The sequence below is a fragment of the Drosophila mauritiana genome, chromosome 3L, assembly GCF_004382145.1.
Source record: "Drosophila mauritiana strain mau12 chromosome 3L, ASM438214v1, whole genome shotgun sequence".
Taxonomy (NCBI): Eukaryota; Metazoa; Arthropoda; class Insecta; order Diptera; family Drosophilidae; genus Drosophila; species Drosophila mauritiana.
The window spans coordinates 1,012,245-1,028,437 of record NC_046669.1 but is presented as its reverse complement, the minus strand read 5'-3'; the positions used below and the strand labels follow the sequence as shown (position 1 = coordinate 1,028,437).

The following is a 16,193-nucleotide window of genomic DNA, read 5'->3' as shown; positions in this document are numbered from 1 at the left end:
TCTCCTTTCCCGTGCAGGGGTTTCTTTTTGTTCTACTCCTATTTCTATTTATGCCTTAATTTAGCAAGAAAATGGCGGCGAAATCATAAAATTACATTATAATAAAAAATACTTATTATGCCGGCGTCAGTCGGTCGCTCGCACCCCAAAAGCAGCAAAAGTCGCCCCCCAATTAAATTGCATTTCCTTTGGCTTTTTGTTTCGCTGCTGAATTTATACAATTCTACATTTATACATTTATACAATTCCACATTTTGCTCTCCCTGTGGCTTTGTTTCGCTGCGTTCTTCTTGTTTTTGCTGCAATTTCTAGTTGATTGGAATTCAATTAATTTTATTTGCTTTACTCTGCAATTTCCTTTGCATTTTTTATTGTCCCCGTATTTATTGGCACACACCGCAGCGAGCAGAAGGAAACGCGATGTGAAAATGCTGTTGGTGTTGTTGGTGGTGGAAAAGAAAGAAAAGCCACAGCAAGTTCCAACTAAGCTGGGGACGCAACAACAAAACTGCAGTTTAATGGAGATTTCCTTTCTTCTGCAAATACCCTAAAGCTCATCGATTTCGAGTCCTGCAGCTCAGAAATGCCTGATGACAATGTAAATTGTATAAATTTTTTAAATTAAAAAAAGTAAATCAGTCAAACGTTAACTGATTACTATAATTACTAATTAGAGAACGAGCATAAGCAGCCACACTCGAAAATGGCTCTAGTAAAGTAATTGAAATTCCTATCAGAAATATTTCCATTTTCCCTACAAAAGAGTTTTGAAATATTAGGGCACTTGCAGCTTCGACTTGCCACCCATCCATTTTTTGTTGCCTTGTTTTACTTTTGCTTTGCATTTGGCGCCAATTTAGTAAATAATAAAAATGGCAGTCAGAGCTTGCACTTCGCACTTAGCGGCGGTCCCATGGCCACGCCCCCTCCTCCAGAGCCGCCCTCTATTGTCGCTGGTGGCGTTGTTGTTGTTGCTGCTGCCCGGGTGTTTTTGTGGTCGCCGGTCGTCATTGCGGACACTTTGTGGGCTTGTGGACTGCGGTGGCCTTTTGTTTGCTCCTCGTTGACTTATTGCCCGACTGCATTAGTTGTGACCCAGGACGACCAGGACAAGCAGGACAGCCATGGAAGCGGAGGAGCGGCCAAGCAGGAGCCCTGATTGCCAGCCAGGCTCAGCTCACCGCGGCGTATACGTAATCTGCATTGCACCTGGCCGGCTCTGCGATATTTAATTGTATTTCATTAATAACAATTTGTGTAATGAAAAAAGGCAACCGAGGAGATCGATTGAGCACAAGGTGCACAGATGCTCTGCTAGTCAGAAATATATACTTCTTAATAAATATTTATATATATTTTGACGGGCTTTTATTTTGCTCAGTTTATGTAAACCAAACTGCTTTGGCTAATTAAAACTTCTATTAAGCCTAATTGCGCGAATGTAGAGTATTACCGCATTGCGCATACGCCCTGTTGTACTGGTCGCCATTGTGGCCATAAACGTAAATTAATTTAGTTGAAAGCTGTAAAGTTAAAGCTTTGTTCACAGTTTTTCCGGAGCAGCAGGACTAGAAATCGTACTTTTAGCCAGGACTTCTGGACTCCTGGACTTCTTGGTCCGCCGATGGCGCCAACTGCCCTCATTTTCCCCCTTTTTTTTTGAACCCGTCTGTATTGGCCCTTCTCCGCTTTGTTTAGCCATGGATTTAGCTCTATGCTCGCCCACTTGGCCGTGTCATGTGACAAAGTGGCCTTGAAGGCCCGATAAGACGCGATTTGGAGGTGGGCCAGCAGGAAGCGGGCAATTAAGTGTCATTAGGGTAAAAATAAGTGAGTTAAAATAATATTAAATATAGGCATCTGCACCGCGCGCGATCGCTATCACATGTGAAAAACGGTGAGACACTTATTGTTTGGCTCACAGCCCATTTGCATTTTCGATTTGCATATAAATAAATTTCGTGTACAATACAATAATAAACAAAAACTCCGAAAACGCCGAGCCAAAGGCGGCATTTAAAAGTGCAATTCATGGCAGAGTAATAATAAGAAAAAAAAAAACAGATACAGCGAACCTACTAATAACAATTTCCGGCGCTGCATTATGCAAATGACTTTTTACAGCGAAAATCTCAGCGGCCGAGGCAACTTTTCTTCGCATTGTCAGCGCAATACGAAATAAGCGAATAAAAACGGAGAAACAAACAAATAATTGCATACAAAATGTGTGCGATTTATTTGGGAAACAACCGCAGCGGCAGCAGAGGCATTTTTTCAATTTTTAATGAAATCAAAGCAGCCAGCAGAGGGGCAGCGACTGTTGCATCACATCCTCAGCGCGGCTAAGTAGAAATTATAATGCAATAAACACAGCGGTAGCCGCAGCAAAAGGCCAACTTGCCGATCGGCCAACAAAGCAACGCACAGCCCACCAGCAACAACAAAAAACAAACAACAAAAGGCAAAAAAGGCATGCATCAAGAGATCGACGAGTGGAATACCCTGCAACGCGGATGCTCAATCAAGTGCGGCAGCATAGTAACAAAGAAATACAAGCAGCACTGAAAAGAATTTTCGTTACTACTCAACACAGTAACTGCTTACTACTACGTTACTACTCAACACAGTATACACAGTGCTCAAAAACATAGTGAAAATTCCACAAAAATTAACAGAATTTTAAGGCTCTTTTTAACAAGCTGCTGATATCGTATGTAATTTTAATGTCCGAAGTAGGCACAATTTCTCGCAGTGTCTTCGACAGCATTGACGAATGTTGCTGCTGCCGTTCGGCTGTATTTTTAGTATAATTATGGCAAAAATGGGCCAGCCAACTGCAAGCATTACACACACATATAATTTAAATTTAGTTTAATTGTTATTCTCCGGTAGCCCGATGACGGGGGCCCACTTTTGCGGCAAGAAATAATAAAGCAAAAAACATGACAATTGCAATTGCCATTGCGATTGCAAGTGGAAGCGGGAATGGAAGCGGGAATGGAAATGGGAATGTCAGCGAAAAATTAAAACATACGGCTGCTGCGCTGGCATGCGAAAATTAAATAGATGCAATTAAACATCCGCTAAATAATAAATGTTCAAATGCAGCTGCAGCAGAACAAAAAAAGTAAAGAACCAAAAGGGCGAACTTGGGGCAGATAATTAAGTATGCAGAAAATACTAAGCAGATGACGCTGGACAAAAGTGACGAGGCAATAAGTTACGCGAATAATTCCGAGAATGTTGCGTGGGAAACTTTCGCAATAAACACGGAAAACCCCTAAAATTGTGTCGGCTCCTTCCGGGGAATCGGCCAGAATCGTGGATCCATCCGGATTCGCAGGCAATCATTCATGCAACATTGTTGATGGCCAGCAGGAACTGGTTTCCCTTCATTTACAATCAAATTTACTGCAGCTACACTGCGGAAAATGCTCGATGTGCAAGCAACTCAATCAAGCCAAATCATTTAATCAATCAATCATGGTGAATGAATTCATATCTTGTGCTCGTTTTCATATTTGATACTACAATCTAGCTAGCTATTCTCTCAGTGCAGCATCATCTTCCACCTGGCTGCTAGTGCAGCCGTAAAAAGCGAACTCGGCTTTTGTATAAAATGCATGCTAACCATAAAAATGCAGGCGAACCAACGAAGGAGCCACCCTTTCCTTGCCCCAGCCATTTATTTATGTTATTCCTTGGCCTGGCCCAATAATAAAAGTCCTTGCTGTGTTTTAACTACAATGTAGGCGGCTGCTGCTCGGAAAATTGCATTACTCCTGCATGTGAGCGAGTGCGAGAGTGGCAAGTAGCAAGAGGCAAGTGGCAAGAGGCATGTGGCATGTGGCAAGTGGGGAGTTGATTTCTCCACTGTTTTGCGCAAATTTGATTAATCAGAGACCGCCGCTGCGACCTATCTACTCGACGCGAGACGCCGCCTTGTCAAGAAGTCATCGATACTTTTGCGCAATCAGCGCAATTTGTGTGCGACGCCGTCGCTGGCAAGTTGCAAGTTCGTTCGCCCACCGCAGCGCCGAGCCTGGAAATCAAATTTAACATTATTATGATACACTTGTGCTCCAGGATGTGAGGATGTGGGGGTGTCTCGTCTTCCCCAGTTTCCCGGCTCTGGAATGACTTGCGAGCACAACCCCCGGCGGCACTTGATTATATATTCCAACACGGCTCAATGGAGACGGAGTGCGTCGGCTTCCTTGCGCCCCGTATTTTTTATATATGTTCAACAAAATAATAAGTGAAAATATTCATGTTTGGTTTTAGCGCACAATTGCGCACGTTTGGATTTCGGCGGGATGAGATCGGCAAGGGTTGGCCCTGCATTATTTATGGAGCTCACACTTTGGGCCCAACACTTGCCACGGAATCGACGATGGCAACTGTGACAATTGAAGCGCGAGTTCAAAGAGCAGCTTATCGAACGTCCGCAGAAATCCCTGGAGTTTGGTAATCATCCACAAAGTGCTCAAAAGTATGCAGCTAAATATTTCCAATATGCATGTTTCATTCACTGCATACTATTAGTGAGTTGGAAAACCTTACAAAATATATGTACATTTATGAGCTTTATAAAACAAACAAGCACAGTGGGTGTCTGGGTCACTTCCCTTGCGGTTTTCCCCTTTCTTTCACTCAATTAGCAGCTCTCAAAAAGAAAGCACTTCTGGTTCCCTCCCCTCTCATTCGCCAAACTTTTCTGTGTGTTTGGATTTTAGTGCAGATTTTTAACATTTTATATTGCACGTCATTACAGACAATTAAATGCAAAGTAGTTTCCTGCACTTGCTGCTTCTTCTTCTTCTTCTCCTCTACGCCTCTTCTGTGCAACAGCCACTATTCAACCAACCACCCACCCACCAACCACCCACCATCCCCGCAGCCATGCCCTCATCCGCCCACACGCGGTCAAAATGCAAAAAAGTTGAGAAGTTAAATGCCGACATCTAGTGGCGTGTAGCAACAACAATGCCGGGGCATTCATTCATATGTGGCACAGAGCAACAACAACAGCACTAACAAAAACAAGCAAAGCAACAACAACATTAAAAACAACACCAGCGGAGGCAACAACAACAGCAGGCAGTGATTATTGCCGCAACAGAGCACATTACACTTGTTTTTGTTGCCGCTTTTTGAACTACTCTCACAAAGGGTTCAGTCTGCTTTGATAAAAAGTTTAAAAAATGTTATAAAAACTTTCAAAACTAAATTGGTTTTTCGAAATTGATGCCAAATTCATTAATAATAATGGATAAAAACTAATAACTAATGAAATGCCATTCTTGTGCTGATTTTACTGTGCAGTGTATGATAGCCTTCGTTTTAATTGGTCGAATATGTTAGTTGTTGTATCTTTTTGCTTAAGTTTTTAGTTTTTTATGTTTCCATGTGGTGTTTGTGTGTGTGTGTGGGCTCCATGTTGCTTTCCTCACTTTTTGCTGTTGATTGCAAATCTACATACGGACAAACGGACAAACGGACATACGGACATACGGACAAAACGGACAGAAGACGGCAGGGGAACTCGTCTTACTTACTTACGCTCGTCGTATGGAAAAGATAAATATCAGGGGCTCTGACGTTGGGTTTTTAGCAGAAGGCGACTGCAGAAACAACGGGCTGTAAGAAAAACAATTATTATAAATACATGTGGCACAGTGTACTGGGTCTACGCAATTCAGTTTGAGTTTGGCCCACGACTGACGACAACTTCCGCCTCGGCCTCGAATCGCTTGAATGAGGTTGCAATTTATGCCACTTGCTACTTGCCACTTTATTATTATAATACAGAGAGAAACACTTTTTACTTGCTGCCGACCGCCGTTTGCTGCCCATTATTTTTGCAGTGTTTTGTAAGCGCTTTTTCATCAGCATGTTGCAATTGATAGTCGGGGAGTTGGGGAATGAATAATTCAAACGCTTTGCAGGAAGTGCCTTACTTTTTGAGTTGTGCAATCCGGTGGGTGAAAAGAGTTGCCGCACACAGCACAAAGACAGTAAAAGACCACGAACAATTCTCTATTGGATCTTGATTGCATACATGAATATATGCTATTCTCGGTATATTACTATATTAGATTTTAAATTATAATTATTCGTACACTTAGTAGCTGGCTGTAAATTAGTTGCCACTCTATTGTGTAATCCATTATTTATTTATCTAAGCGAAACTAAAAATATGAGCCTAATATTTTGCACAAACAAAATTAACACAAACTGCTACTTTTTGTGCAGCCAACTCGAAGGTGGCAAGTAAATAATCGGCTATCAGTTTCTATTAATTACATTCGAACCTGATCAACAAATCGCATTAGTCTTTGTCTGACAAATTGGCGTGAATAGCAAAAACCATAAATGCCAAATCACAGCACCCGAAACAAAAGTCAAATGTCGCATTAGGCCAAATGCAATTGCCGGCAATTAGAGGCGAAATCGCATGCAAAAAATCGGATTACGAAATTAATAAACTCGGCCCACGCACGCGTTGCATAAAACAGGGCAAAAACTAAACGCTGGCAAATTATTTAACATTGACAAATGGCACAGCCGCAAAAAAGAGAGCCCATTAAATATGCATAACATAAATAACGAACGAACTATGCCCGCTTTTTTGCCCATTTTTAATGTCATCAGTAAATCAACAAATTAAAATTTCTGCACTTGTCCAGAGCAACAAGTTACGGCAACATGTTGCCCGGATTCAATCTGTTGTAGCCGCTGGCTGAAAGCCACAAAAACCCGGAAACCACAAATATTTTGACACAAACACAGAGGCAGCCAGGATGCTTTAAAGGACAATTGTTCTGCTGCCATTGCGTATTTGCGGCATAGGCCCAAAAAGGACGACGCACACGCACACAGCAAAAATATGCCGAAATCAACGCAAACAGTTTCCACCAAGGCAGCAGGAATCTCCAGCAAGGCTGCTGCGAAAGTCCAAGTAGCTGCCACAGCACTCCGCCCCCCAAGAGGCAGCCCCAAAAAGTGTGCTACACACAGACACACTCGCAAATTGCATTGGTGTGGCTTCAAGGTCAAGTACAAGCCAAGCAACCACCCCGCAAAAAGGAAGAGGCAAAATAAAAAGCCAGCAGAGCAGACAAACGCAGGACACGAAGAGACATCGCAGACATTTCCCAACCAACCCCATCCCCATCCCCATTTCGTGGGGAAGCGGGGCGTGGCTGAGGGGCTTCTAATGTGGTTGCTACTTTCAGCCACCCAACTTCGCCTCGTCCTTTGGAAAGGTTGACTTTCCACAGTCGACATGATATTTTCACGCTTTCATTGTTTGTGCTTTTCATTTTTGTTTTTTTTCGCCTGTGCTGTGCTGCTTTGTTGCCTCCCCACCTCCCCACCTCCCCAACCGCAGAAACCCCTCGGAAAACACTTGTTGAGCTTACTTTCTGCGGGTCCTTAAAGTCAAGTCGAGTGCAAAAGTGGCAAGCCAAAAAGGGAAGCTGAAAACTCTGAAATACTCGTTTAAGCAGTTGCATTCCTCTGCAAAGCCGAGCAAGACTTGGGAAAACTCGCACTTGGTGAAGCCATTGCATGCCCAATTGGGGCGGGAAAAGTGGGAAGAATGGGGAAATGTGGCAGAAGACGGGGCTGCACATTTGCTGCACTCTCGACTGGGCGGACAGCAAAGCTGGACAGAGGAGAGCAGCTCCTTGGCAAAAAGAAAAATGCAGCCTTGAATGCAGGGAGAAGGCGATGAGATGAGTACTTCAAGGATACCCGTTCTGAATTAAGGACTTAAGGACTCAGTCCGATATAGAGCTGGGCATATCTGTTGCACGAATCGAATTTGTTGTGGCAGGTGCTTGTTCATCGTTCATCCAGGACAATGCAAGTGCAAGATTTCCTGCCAGTGTACCCTCTTCTCCACTCAGCCTGTCTGCTGCCATTGTCCTACAGGATTATTATTTGCTTTTGTCGCGCATATGCATATAAGTTTTTCCGAAAAGAAAAGCAGAACTCGCTGACTCGCGAGCTGCAGAAAAATATTAAAAACTGAGACAGGTGAGCGGGCCGAAGTGGAAAACCTTTGGCACCTTTGTGTCTTCGCATTCGTTTCTCACTTTTAATTTGGCACGCCGTTCCCCCTTACCCCCTTCGCCCCTTCACCCGCTTATCAATGTTTTAGACAAAGGATAAAAGTTTTGTTTGATTCCTTTTGTGTGTGCAGCCAACGGCGACGAGGCAGAAAAATAATTATCATTGATACAAAAGCGAGGAAATACTTCGATGCATCGGTGTGCACCTGCCGGTGTGCACATATGTTAATATACAACATATACATTTGCCTGATTAAAATGCAACAAAGGACAAGATGCACCGCCGCCTCCCATCGACTGCGAATCGCAGGCCAGACGGAATCCGGAACGGATCCATCAATGTGGGAGAGCTCGGCAAATAAACAAATTATATTAGTCATCTAATAATAAACGCACACAAAAACTGGCCAGGGCTCATCAATTTATTATAGATTTGCTGCGGGCCACGGGCGGGGTATGACCCCCCTCCCCCCCCCACGATTGGTGATTTATGCATTTTTGCTGCAATGTCGCATGCAAATTTCGGTGCCCGAGGTGTGCGGGTGTTGCTCGCCGTTCAATATTTTATTAATCGCATGTTATCAATCAAACAACAACTAGCAACTGCCACTGTCACTCCCACAAAGTGTCCAGAGACGAAACCCGAAACTAAACAGAAGCTCAGCCAAAGGCAAGTGCAGTGAAGCCTGCCTAATGTGAATTTGCAAAATTGTAACAGCATAAAATAGCTTGATAAGTTGTCAGAACTTGTAGAACTCGAAGTCCTATAAGATTCCTTGGTTTTATAAGCGCGATACCACAATTGCCCAACAGTGGCACAATTACGCAGTCTGACCTGTACAATCGCACAAGCAGAGAGCAGAAACCACATGCCACACACACGGCGTATGCGTAATGCGCAAATCAAAATCAGAAATTCGAGACCTCCAATTGCCCCCCGTGAGTCCGCCGAGCCCCCAACCGAACTGCCCCTTTAAGGCTGCGGCTACTTAGCAACAAATTCGATTTGCGAGCCCGGATTCTGTCTACGGCTTGCCACGCGCACACTTAAGATGGGTTCACGTCGACGAGAAGGTGGAGCCGGAGACACAAAGCGCCTTTGAGCGGGACAGGATGTTCAGGGGGGCGGGGGGAGCGGTCCTCGAGGTTCCTTCGGCCGACCGGGCTAGTGTCAGTTATTAACGCAATTAATTCAATCATTATTGAATCATGCAATGCGCAAATGCGAAACGTTGCAGCTGCAGGATGCAGTTGCACGATTCGGGATGCAGGATGGGCTCCAGTGCCGCCCGTTAGTCAAAAGCAGCATAATCATCGCCAGGGCCCTGGATAATGACGATAATCACCGAGAGATGATGACGATGAGGATGATTATGATTATGTTTTGGGGGCAGGGGCCGTGACTGTGGTGCCTGTGCCTCCAACAGTTTGCCATCACCCAAACGCACATATTTGTCATGTCAAATCGCATCCAAAGTGTTACGTCAGAATCAGACCACCTCGCCCCTTTCGGGCGCGCGCAGTTCGTGGAACCCATTTGGCAACATTTTCATTAAATATGCCCAAAGTGAAGTTGCCATTCCCTGACAGTTTATCAAATGCATGCCCAGCCCCTCAGCCCCCTCAGCCCCGCCGATTCCGAAATGCCCACCCCTTTCGGACGCATAGCACAAATTAGCTGGCAAATTGTTTGGCACATGGCAGGGCAACAAACTGTCAGCTGAGGGGTGGGACAACCCCCATCTCCAAAGGGCTTGTGGTGGGTGGAGGGGGGGGATGGAATTCGATCAAGTGCAAAAGCCAAAAACTAAAACTATTCCGAATCTGCGTCGGATAATTGTCGGCCGTATGCATGATGAATACGTTTCCCTGTAATTTGATATTAAAATCGCTTTTCAAGGGCCAAAATACCTAACTTAGACGCGTTCGCCATTATCCTGCCGCGGTTGGCGGACAGTCGAAGCCACAGGAAATTGAGGCTTTCCGATTTTCGACTATGTGGCAAGGTAAGTTTTCCACAATCAACAACATTGAGAGTGGATAAGTCATGGGACTTTTCACCAAAAATCTCTGCTTTATCCCTTTAAAGAGAACCAATTATTTCAAAACATAAATTACTCGTCAGCAGGAAAGTAGGCAACACATGTCAGTTATCGGAGATGGGGAAGTTACAGGATGTCTTCATTAAGTAATAACACAAATCAATTGTATCCGCTGCATTGATAATTCGCCGATAAATATTTAATTAACCTCCTGTCCCCGGACATGCCGCAGGACAGGAATTTTTTAATCATCCGCCGCATACTTTGACACTTGAGGCATCCGACACGCGACGAATTTTCCACGCCAGCCGAAAGTGCGACATTTGACGCCAGACTGCAAGCTGCAGAAAGAGTCGGGAAAACTGGGCGGGAAACTGGGCGCGGAAAAGTCGGAGGACGGTGCAAGCGACGTCGGCAGGCAGTGGGGGATGGCATTATTATAATAATTGCATTCTGCACCGAGGAAAGCCAGCTCTTCCACTGACAACCCGCAGACGATTAAACAAGAATATTGCCATGGCCAAGTGAAGCCATTTTTCATTTCGGATATCAATTTGTTGTTTACATAATTGTAAAAAATGTTTTCAATAAACAAATTATTTGATTATTATGGCCGCCAATTAAGACAAAAGACAACGCGAATCCGAAAGCGACTGCGGATGCGAATTCAACTCCGCCGCAGCCGCCAGCAGAAACAACAATAGCGAGGAAAAACAAGCATAATTTCTTGACTTAATCGAATGGAGAGTACTGTGGATCGATAAATTATAAAATATTGTAGCATGCTTTAGTTATCCCCGAAATGTGTAAATTCTTTTACTAAAACCTTCGAAGAAACACACCCAATTGCGACAAGCTTGTGCCCTAAAATGCATAAAAACATATATTCCACTAAAAGTATGTTCAATATGCCTACGACCTTTGCGAATACCTCTTACAGCGGCGGTGAAAACAAAAAGATAGCGACAATCAGATGCAGATGTCGGATGAAGTAGAACAGAACTGAAACAGAAACAGAATTCAACCACTGGCAGCAGCAGCAGGAGCATGGTAAACTGTTTGCTGTTCGCGTTTTTTACGCCGCCAGGCATTTTCCTGCCTCACTTTGAAGGCCGGAAAATGGGGGAGGGAAAAGGACCTCTTTTCCTCGCGCCTCGAAATATTTAATTGCCTTGTATTGCGGTTGGATGCGACGCGTATTAAAAATATTTACCCGCAAACGCGCATTTCGCAAAAAAGGAAGTCGGAGTAAAAGGACTTCTGAGGCGTTCGAGTGTTTTATTACCTTTAGCTACGATTTTAATTTTTAAGAATATATAATTAGGGAGTAGCTTTCTAGTTCTGAAACTATTTTCCGAATCGATTCAAAATACACTCGATTTATTTTGTGGTGGTAAGCCTTACATTTATTTCTCTGAAACTGATGATTATTATCCCTCAATTTGTATCCCCTAGCCGCAATTATATTTAAACCGCGGCTTAATTTTTATGAAGTCACTGCGATTATGGAAATTCACTGCCAGTCACTTCATCATCAATGGCCTGTCTGCTGCAGCTGTTGAATTATTTTCATTTTATTTGTATATTTCCCTTTTCTGCTGGTGTGAGTCGTTAATATTGAATTTTAATTTGTAAGCCTGGCGCAGGTCAACCTGTATCTTTGGCCTGTGACAGATTGCCGGCCCGGATCCTCAGATCTCCCATTCCCATGCCCATCTCCCCCGCCATTCAACCACTCCCGCTGGTCAATGCAACAGTAAGTTGTCAATTAAATTTGGTCAGCCACATCAAGCAGCCGACGTCAGTCTCAACTCCCCGCTACCCGCTGCCCGCTCCACGCTCGCAGCTCGCAGCTCCCAGCTCGGAAAACCTCCGACCCCAAATCCCTCCACCGCCCCCCTTTCAACCGATCTGCCGTTTGCTTAATTTATATGTATCGCCCGTGTAATTGTCAATATGCCAATAAGCTGCGTGTGGCAATATATATAAAAATAATCGAATGCCGGGGAGGAGCGCCAACCTGGAGCTGCAAAAGTTGCAGGGGCATAAACGGTCGAGGGGGCAAAGTGATTGTTTGTTTCAGTTTATTGAAAGCAGAGAAATCAATCGGAAAAGAGTCAGCGGTTCAGGGATGCGAAATTCTGAACATAAAGGGGATTAAAACAGGATGCTTTACAACGATGTGAGCACATGACAAGTCATAGGAAGTTTAAAGTTAATTCATCTTAGCTGATTATAATTTCCCTACAGATCATGATTAAGATAGGAAGGTAAACCATTTATTTATTTATTCAATTTGTTTCCGAGTAGCATATTGATTTAAAGTGCACATAAAATACCAATCATAAGGGAGCCCTGCAGTTTTTAACGTCTTAAGCGATAATCGCCGAGTTGAAAGGATTATGCAGGACACAATTTATTTAATTTTAATTCCTCGAAAGTGTTTGCCATCCCTAGATCAATGGCAGCAACAATTCAGCCGGCAATAATAACAAGTTACGCATACGCAACGTGTTGGACGTAAGTAGCTCAAAAGTGTTAAGGATTCAATTAAAGCGATACAAACACACACACAAACAGGCCGAGCACACACACACTCGCACAGGGGGAAATACAGATACAGTGAGATGGTAAACAAAAGAGCCGCAGAGCTATAATTCGATTATGGATTTTCCGCCATATTAATGCGAAATATTCGCAGCGCAGCGCGCCGCAGTCAACAACAATGCAACATTGTAAGGGGCAGAAACGGGAAGGAGTTGCAACCATAATGGCAGCAGAAATTATAAATTACGCGACAGATGAAATGTCAATGCATGGGACTCCTACTTATTGCATTTATTTAATTAAATGCGCTCCACAAAGCCCCAAAAAGACGCCGCCTTAAAGCCGGCATTAAATGCCTTGGGAGGCCTCGAAATAGCAGCAATGCAATGGTCGGGCTATACAAATAGAAATGCACTTGGAAAACTTTATCGGCACTAAGCTGAAAGTTAAATATGCAACAGGAAATATACGCCAATCAAGTGCCAATCTCGGGGGCTGACAACAACATGAAATGTCTTTAAAATAGAACGAAATGTTGGCGCTTGACTGCCATATTAGCGGCGGAGTGGGGTGCGGAGGAGCAGCGTCTTATGACCTGGAAAGTGGCAACGAAAGCGGCCAACCAACTAACAAACCAACTGACGGACAGCCAACGACCATCAGCAGCAACAACAGCGATCCACCTTGCCACCATTTCACCTTTCTCCGTATGCAAAATACTTTCCTCGCCGCCTGCATAGATTAACGAACTGAACTTTTTGTGAATGCCCTCGCCGGCGAATCGAGCCCAGAGTGGGTTACTGCAAAAACCAAAGTGCACGGGGAGAAATCTAACTAAGCAACTAAGTTCTAACTAACTATAGTGGCACAAAGGATCAAATAGTACCAAGAAGTGGTATCATCTTAACCATAAACTGAAACAACGCAAAGTAGCGATAAGTTAGTAGGTTGATATCGACCTATAAGATATGTAAGTATCTTTGAGATTTCTCCCAGTGCCCCACTATGACGCGCACGTTGCATGGAACCGAAAACTTATTGAGCGGCACAGAACTTTAAGAAAATCTCGGATAGTTGCCCCCTTTTCCACTCCGATGATGCAACAAATATGCATTTTGCCAGCGTAAATAATTTATTAAATTTTATTGCTGAACGACAGGTGGAACGAGAACGAGAATGGGACTAAGAATGAGCGGGCAAATTGAGACTGCCGGTGTCAGGTTTGCCTGCCCCTCGTTGTAGGTAGATGGCCGATGTTGCAGATGTTGCTGTTGTTTTGGTTGTCGTTGTTCGTTTCGTTTCATGGCTAAATTGCAGCAGAGTCTTGTCTCGCTGCCCTGCCTCCTTAGCCATTTTCCCCAGCCCGTTTTTCCGGTGCCGAGCATTTTCCAGGTGAAGTTTCTGCCGCGCTGTCTTATAAAAAATGCACGCCGAATGTTGAATAATTCATTATGAATTGAAATACATAATACTCATTTTGTTGCAGCATTTGAATGTTGCACTGGCAATGAAAGCGAACCAGCCCCGAGCCACTCAGCCACTCAGCCAGTCAGCCGTTTCAGACATTTTCCAGAACCACCCAACCCAAGCCACCCAACCACCCAAACCACCCAAACCACCCACTTTAACCCACCCGAATTTAGAGCCAGACGGCGGCTTAATTGTTTTTCATATTTTAGGGCCACACAACTTTCTCGCGGCGGAGAGCGCCCCGCCAAGGATTTTTTGATGTGCGCACATAAAATATAAAATTAAATTTAGCCATGCTCCAGAGGAAAAGCTCAGGGTAGACATTTTCCCGCAGACGATTCGCCATTTCTCAGACATGAAATCGAGGTGAGATAAGGAGAGTCTGCGAGTCCTTAATCAGAAGGACGCGAATGCGGGAAAACAGCCCCGAATTAGGGCTTTCCTTTCCTTGTCGCCCGCCTCGTCGGCTTTACGTGCATTTGCATATTTTAATTTATTTATATAAATAAAGTTGGCCAACTAAGCAGCGTACAATTGGCAAGAGGTTTAGGTGCTCGGCACAATTCTTCGTCTCTATTTGATGCTCTGCTCTGTTCATTTTTGCTAATTTATATCTTCAGCTGTGCGAATAAATAACCTTTGCACCATAGAATGCCCACCCTAGAAGCACTTTCAATTACTCCGCGGAGTTGTATCCTTTTTTACTTATTCATCGAGCCAAATGCACACGGTGCAGACCCCGTTCGATGTTATAAATCACGAATCTTTAATGGTCGCTGGCCATAAAAAATATGCCAAAGCCGTGCGAAAATATTTGGCCAATATAAAGCGGTGCCGCCTATTGGCAGGCCCACAAATTGCAACAGATGCAGCCTGTGTTTGTGCACTTTGCCAGCTACTGTTGCTGGTGATTGCAGGATGGCAGGCCTTGTTGTTGGCAGGACATTACGGAGTGCCACACGTGCCACGAGCGGAATAAAATAACATATAAAAAATGGAAGGGAGCGAGCGAGTCAGTGGCGCGGTTTATAATCTAATAAGCAATCAATGATGTGAAAAAATGACTGGCAAACCATTTTAAACGCTGCGGTGCACCGCAACTCGACCACACTGGCCACCACACAACAACAACAGCAGCAGCAACAAGAGAGGGGCAGTGGTGCAGGACTCGAATGAGTGGCAAAGTCAGAGCTGGAGTTTGGGGTGGATTTTGCATTTTGGCTGTTGGTCTTTTTTTCATGTTCGGCTGCACACACAATTGTTGCATGCCACACAGAGCCTGCCAAAAAAAGGGCAGCATCCTGCGCGGGGGATGGTCGGGGTCACCAGCGCGGATGGTCGGGGTCACCAGCGGGGCTGTGCGAACGCATACTATAAACTGCAAATGCCGCACAATGACAGAGTGTCAATTTATTAGGTGCCACAATTTATGACGGCCGAAACGAATCGGAAACCAATACCCCAAACCGGCTACGTTTTGTTTGCATTTTAATTTGCCAATAATTGAATACCTATTTTTCTCGATGGACATTCGTATTAATTGTCATTAGGTCACTCCTGTCGGGAGTTTTAAGTTTATTTTATAGAAAACTCCTTCCAGTATGCTTACTTCTACAGATATATTTCCTAATTTGCTCAACTTAAAGGATACTGTGATTAGATTCATTGGTATGCATATCCTTTTATAATCAAGTTCTTAATACAGAGGTATATACCATCCCACTATAAAATGCGTACTATATCTGCGTGTGCCTGAACTTTTAGCGATATTTTAAACTTTTGTTCGTTTTCTGTTTTTTGTGCAGTCGCTGGTTATCGAAGCCTCGACGTATGCAATAATTTTTTCTAATCGCTTTTCCGCCTGTTTTGAGCTGCAGAAAGTTGTTTCCTTTTTGTTTTCTGGTCTGCTGGAAAGTTGCGTGTGTTTGTTGGCCCTGTTGTTTGTTTTACGTAAAAGTTAACGCATTATTTTGCCGATTGATCGCTGGCTGCCATTACACTACCAATTCCACTCCACATCCTGCCTGCGTTTGCGTTTGCGAAACTTTTCCTCTCT

General features: G+C 44.1%; 1 protein-coding gene and 1 long non-coding RNA gene across 6 annotated transcripts in view; one reads left to right on the top strand and one right to left on the bottom strand.

Moving 5' to 3' along the window:
• Positions 1-16,193, top strand: part of LOC117140004 (protein bric-a-brac 1) — a 55,282-nt gene that overhangs the window by 29,926 nt on the left and 9,163 nt on the right. The gene's annotated exons all lie outside the window — the stretch shown is intronic.
• LOC117140005 overlaps positions 1-16,193 on the bottom strand; it is a 40,889-nt gene that overhangs the window by 18,299 nt on the left and 6,397 nt on the right. The window contains exon 3 of one of the 2 annotated variants that reach the window (XR_004459392.1): positions 5,559-5,640. The exons of the other annotated variant lie outside the window; for it this stretch is intronic. This is a non-coding gene — a long non-coding RNA (uncharacterized LOC117140005). Of the gene's footprint in view, positions 1-5,558; positions 5,641-16,193 lie in introns of those variants that run through there. 2 annotated transcript variants of the gene reach the window in all.